Genomic DNA, 6,941 nt, shown 5'->3' with positions numbered 1-6,941 from the left:
GGTGATTGATAGTTAGTCCTGTTTATTTCAGTTGTAGATTGTAGATTTTAGTTTTTATAATCTGAAGTTGAAATAAATAGGTAGATTTTAGAATCAGATTGTAACAATTTAGGCCCTGTTTGTTTCAGCTGTAGATTGTGAAAAGTAGCTTATAGATTGTGGATTGTAAGAAACTGGATTGTAAAATCTGGATTGTAAAAAACTGGATTATGGATTGTTACAATCTAGTGAAAAGCAGATTGCTGGATTGTTATAATCTGTGTATTGGATTGTAACAATCCAGCTTTTCCAACCAGCTGTTTGTTTCAGCTTTTAGATTGTGATCAGAATTCAGCTTTTATAATCCAGCTGTTTGTTTCAGCTTTTGGATTTTGATCACAATCCAGCTTTTATAATCTGAAACAAACAGGGCATTAGTCTCCAAATTGCTACAATCCAACAATCCATTCCCCACCAGATTATTTCAGATTGTAATGTGAGAAAGATCGAAATACCCATAGACTTCTCGTGTTTTTACCCGCCACTGCCATTCTTCTTTTCTCCCCAGCCCGTCACACCCCCTCCCACTCCGCCCGACCAGAACACAAGATTTTTCGTCGCTGCTCTTGGAACCCTAGGCGCCACGACCGGCGGTGAAACCCGAGAGACCCGACGCGGCCAGAAGCCAACGCGGATGGATCCGTTGGACCTCAACACGGACGCACCCAAGGTCGCCGCCGCTATTGCATTCCGGGATGCTTTGCGAGCTCAGGCTATCGGCGCCGAGTGAATCCCCGGCTCAAGTGCTGCGCTCCCCAGCGCGGAAGCCTCATTCCTGAGTGCGGAGAGCTTTCCCGGTGCCGCCTCCCATCCTGGTGCCTCTGTCCGTCCCAGCGCGGCGACCTCTCCCGGCGCGGCGGCCCACCCCGGCGCGACAGTCCGATGTGCCTCGGGCACCCAAACCTACAGGATGCCTCGCCCCTCCGTCGGCCTAGACTTCGTCCCAGAAGCAGACATGGCAACAATAGCATCTGCCGGCGCTCCGCTGCCCCCATCTGCGCTATCTTCGGTAAGCATTCCGGTGTATTCTCCGCCAATTAGCTTGTTGTGATTTGTCTCCGGTCACGTGTGCCCTTGCTGTCGTGCATCTCCATCAGTGTGTTGTGCTCCGACCGGCCTTTGTGCTGAGGAGATTGTTTGGAGAAAATACATCTGCTCCCTGGTGAATCTTCGGTTCAGATAATCCTGACGATAAATAAAAAAAAGGAAAAGCTCAATATAGGCCAATATGTAGATCCTTTTTGTAGTGTAATGGCAAGCTGTCTGGAGTTTGGAATTGTTCCAGCTTATTGGCTAAACATACGGGAATATGTATTTAGCAATAGCCAGTAGTTATAGGACTGTATAAGACATAAGGTGTTTATTGTTAAGTTGTGAGTATATTCAACAAACTAAAAACCCATCCAATACAATACTATCATCATTCTAGTACACTCTGCACATACACTCCACTAAAAAATCACTCTGCGCATACACAAACTATCTATTGTTACTTTGTCAGTGCCAACAGATCTCAAACTAAGATAACTATACACACAGTCACACAAATATCATTTCGTTAACGTTCAATTGGTTGATCTAAAGTCTGGACAGAAAACTATTCACCTGAGTGGGAGGACTAGGTTCAGAGGTTGATTGTGTTTTGAGGCCCTCATCTCTCGGCACACCCTATCCAGCAAACCAAGAAAATCTCTCATGATGACAAATATGTGGAGCAAGTTGGACTCATCCTTGCTAACCTCTCCATGATAATACTCTGTGAGTTCCCTGACACGCAGTAGGACCTGAGCTTCTCCAACTTTGAGTTTGTGCATGGCATTATGTGCATAAGCTTGGAATGATGTCATGCACTGCAGGAAGTTTTGGTTCTTGTCACTGCTGGAAAGGTCTTCAACTAGCTTGCTCAATTGAGCCAGTCCATGTGATAGATTTGAGATTGAGCTTTTCAGGGTATCCAAGTCTATGCTTGCTACCTTCTTGACGTTGCCAAGCTCGTTACATAAGTATGGTTTGAGCTATGGCCGAAGTTTTTTGTTCTGTATGGTTTTGTGTCATCATGTTATTTTAGTATTTTTTTTCCATCTTCTATTGAGCAACAAAGATGGAACTAATGATGAATTAGATTGTAAAACATAAAAACCTCTAACCGCAATTATGGCATCAATCCAATGCAACATGTTTGTAAAAGGTGGAGGACTTTGTTCCAACAAAGCTGATTGGAATACCTCAAACAATGTGACATTCTGTGAAATTTGTGTTGAGGAAATCAAAGCTGGGAATAGGCCTATTGGAGTTATGACAAGTAGATGGTATAAGAATATAGCTGAGAAGTACTTGTTAAGGACAGGGTTGCGTCACACTAAACTGTAGTTGAAGAACCGATGGGATTCACTTAAGGGTTTGTATAACTTTTGGTTGTATCTTAACAAAGCTACTGGTCTTGGATGGGATAATGCTAAAGGAATGGTGGTGGCAAGTGAGGCCTACTAGAAGGAACAAACAAAGGTACTTGCCCATCATGTTCTTCTAGGGTACTTGTTGATTAATATTATCTTCTATATTTTTCTAGATACTTGTTGACTAATATTATCTTCTATGTTTTTTCAAAAACGTGCCGAATGGAAGAAGCTCAAGAATGGTCCACCAAAGTGTCTAGAACTGCTTAAGGTGATGTTTGACCTTACTGTTGTGGATGGCTTTTCTTCTTGTGTTCCTAGTGAAGGCGTAGGTGCAGGAGGTGAAGGAAAGGAAGGAGGTGAAGGATATGGCGGTGAGGCAAGCCCAATGAGTAGCACTACATTGAAGAGAGGTAGTACTAGTAGTAAAAGTGCTACAAGCCCAAAGAAGAAAGTAAAGAACCCTATGGTTAAGATAAAGAAGAGCATATGGGATACTATGCAAGCTAATAGTGTTATAGCCAATAAGGTGATGCAAGGAGAACTAAGGTTTGAATCCATCAAGGAAGTGATGGGCTTGGCTGTGGCGTGCAGGGCAATGGAAGGAAGTGTGTAGCATTTCATAGCTAGCCAACTTTTTGTCAAAACTAAAAACCGTGACGTGTTCCTGACTTTAACCACAAATGAAGGAAGGCTTGGTTGGTTGAAGAGGTGGTACCAGAAGGAGGGTTATTATTTGTTATCTAAAATTAGTGAACTGCTTATTGTTTTATGAACTTATGTGCTTGTGACAATGGCTATGTAATATATTGTTTGGACCGGTGTTTGAAAATTTATGTTGCATGAATTATCTCTAATGTTATGGACAAATAATTTCAACGCTATTATTTAGTGACGTATTGCAATTTTGTTTGTAGATGAACTTTATTGGAAGTGATGATGAGGATGAAACACTTGAGGTTGCACGCAATCAATTGGATGTGATTCAACAATATGGAGCTATATCTTGCTTGTTTGGTACGTACTATGGTGCAACTTTCTTGAATAAATCTAAGAGAAAGGAATCTGTTCTATCGGGGTATGATTGGGTTATGAGTACCCTTAATAATCCAATATCATGCTTCAACATGTTTAGGATGAGTAGACCCCTTTTTAATAGGCTACATGATTTGCTTGTGTCATCATATGGCTTGGGGTCAACTGGTAAGATGAGTTCTATTGAATCTCTAGGCATATTTTTATGGATGATTAGGGCTCCACAGTCATTTAAACAAGCTAAAAACTGGTTTGTGAGGTCAACCGAAACAATTAGTAGGAAATTTCAAGAAGTGTTGGATACTGTCTACCTCCTCTCAGCAGATATTGTGAAACCAAGAGATCTAGAGTTCAGGATGGTGCATCCTAAACTACAAGGTGCTCGTTTTGCACCACATTTTAATAATTGCATAGGTGCAATAGATGGTACACATATTCCTGTTGTTGTGCTATTGTCGAAGTTGGTTCAACATGTGGGACGCCATGGATATTCAACTCAAAATGTTTTGGCTATATGTGACTTTGACATGAGGTTCACCTTTATTGTTGCGGGATGGCCGGGATCAATACATGATATAAGGGTGTTCAATGATGCTTTACGCAAATATGGCGATAATTTCCCACATCCCCCACCTGGTACACTCATATATTTCCTTATTATCTCACTTGTTTCAATATCTTACTATTTTTCTCATCTTCTACCATGTGTTTATAGGAAAGTTTTATCTTGTTGACTCGGGCTATCCTAACCGAGCAGGTTTTCTAGCTCCGTACAAAGGGACAAAGTACCATTGACCACAGTTTAGACAAGGCCCACGACCAAGTGGCAAAAAGAAGGTATACAACCATTTGCATTCATCTCTTCTCAATGTTATTGATAGGTCATTTGGTGTTTTGAAGATGAAGTAGAGAATTTTATTGGATTTACCAATTATCCTATGACAAAGCAAATAAAAATTATACTTGCATGCATGGCTCTTCATAACTTTATTAGAGATAGTGCTATGAGCGATGAAGATTTTGACATGTGTGATCAAGATGAAATTACATGCCAATACTCATAGCATCTTCATCTCAAGGAAGTGGGGGCAATGGTGAATCTGGTGATGAAGAGGGAGATATGAATGTCTTTCGTGATAACCTTGCTAATGCTTTTGTTTGCTATGTGAGATTAGAATGATTGTGAGAGACTATTTGAATGGACAAATACTCAAGTTTGTATTAATTTACTTTATATTTTTATTTATGGACAAATATTAATTTTGGTATAAGCTATGTTTCTTTTAAATTTTATTCATGTATTTTCGTATTTCAAAATAAATATGTCACAAAAGAATTAACATGCCACCAAAACAGTCAAGGGCATTACAGACTATTGACATCTAAAAGCAGCAATCCACCTACCCCAGAATCCAGGTTTCCAAACAACTATCAGTTTTTACAATCCAGATTGTAACAATCTAACTTTTCATAATCCACAATCTATAAGCTACTTTTCATAATCTACAGCTGAAACAAATAGGACCTTAAAAGAGCAAGGGGTTTAAATCCTATTTGTTTTTTATTCTAGTTATAGATTCTACCTTAAAAACAAAAATAAAAAATGACCTCAATTTAAAATCTAATTATCACGATTCATAAATCAAATAAATCTTATAATCTATAATATGTAGGAAGGAGTTTCTCTATAAAATTTAGATTGTGATAATCCATAATAAAAACAAACAGAGCTTTAGAGTTGCAAATTGAACTATTCTATTTTGAGATTAAAAAAAAACTTTCATTTTGAATATGAAAACCTTCGTAACTACTTAAATTTGGAATATCCTCGTTTTAGTAGTCGCAAACTAGGACACAAGGTACAGCAGGCAGTCAACAAGATGTAATAAAGTACTCCCTCCGTTCAGATTTAGTGAGCGTATATTTTCTGAATGCTTGTTCAGATTTAGTGAGCGTATTCATTTTACAAAGCAAAAATGTACCACTATACTCCTCATAAAACATGTGCATGCTAATTACTCTTCTTATTGCTTCCCGAAGCATTTGCACTTGCAGTCACGCTAGGTCATTGCAAATTCTTATGGAAATTTAGTGTAATTCTTATGGAAATATCATTGCAAATTCTTATGGAAATTTAGTGTTGCAAAGTCACCAAGTTTTGGATCAATAAAAAGCACGAGGACCTCGGGCTAGGTCCAATCTGTGTAATATGAATGTGACACTTTCATGGTTATTATTAATAATAAAGAAGATGAATTAAGTGAAGACCATGTTGTTCCCGGTAAAAAAAAGACTAGGTTGTTGTAGGATAGAAAAACATTAAGGAACGATTTGGGAGACGACTACAATATTTGTAACCACAACTAACAGAGTCTTAGCCTCCTAATCGACTTTGACCTCCAGCACCAGCACGTTCACCTCATGGTGCAAACATAATCTTCGATCCCAACTACTCCAGCTCTTCCTCTGGTCCGCTGTCAACACCAATGGAGGCGCACAACACCACCTCTACCAACGACCGAAGATTCAGCTCATTTAATGGGTAAATGGGATTGGCTCAAAATTGCTTCGATTGTGCTCAAAACTGGTTCAAAATTGAAGATCATGCTCAGGCTTGATTCAGCTCGGCTTGTTAGCTCTATTGTAAAATTGCCTCTAAACTAAAATATGATACTTGATCGATATGAATATGTTAGACTTGCTGCATATCCAGCCTACTACTGCTTCTCGTGACGCGTAACCATTCTCAGTTTCTCACCTTCACCGCCTTCTCACCATAAACACCTGAATCACAAACACCACGGGGTCCTCTATTTTCGCCAGCATTGACATTGTTCTCGGGATTTCAATCTTGATTGTATCGGATATGATTATTACTCATCAGAAACAAGTTGCAACGATGATTGATGAAGAATCTCTCCATGTAGACCATTGCGGCTGGTTGAACATTTCTGTCCCGTAATCTAGAGGAAGAAAATACATGCTGCATTCAATTCTTGTTTAGTAATGTTATTCCCAGAGCCAGTAAGCAATATCCCAACTTGTTTGTACAATAACCATTGTTGAAAAATTATGCCTCATGATTTGGTCACTAAGGGAGTATGTTGCGCAGAGAATTTCATCCCTTAGCACATGCAGTTATGCAAATATGATACTTGCAGGTTGTCGCCCATCTGGAACGTGCGCTGGAGGATCTGGACGGATGGGTCAACAGAATGTTTGATGGTTCATCACGTAATTAATGACAATGATATCTTGCGTCCGCAAGTTGCAATAGATGTATACGTATTCCCCCCCCCCCCCCTCCCCCCACGGGAAGAATAGAGAACACGTTTGCAATTAGTTAATCCGAAGCCCATTTCGGGCGAAGTTACGGAAAAGAGAATTCGTCGTCTTCACGCTGGCGAACTTCACAGCAGGAATGAAAAATTGATCACACGATTCGGAACTCTGCTCTGATGCCTTCTGGTA

The sequence above is a fragment of the Phragmites australis genome, chromosome 1 (assembly GCF_958298935.1).
Source record: "Phragmites australis chromosome 1, lpPhrAust1.1, whole genome shotgun sequence".
NCBI lineage: Eukaryota > Viridiplantae > Streptophyta > Magnoliopsida > Poales > Poaceae > Phragmites > Phragmites australis.
The sequence above is the reverse complement of the archived record's forward strand: the minus strand, read 5'-3'. Positions refer to the sequence as shown.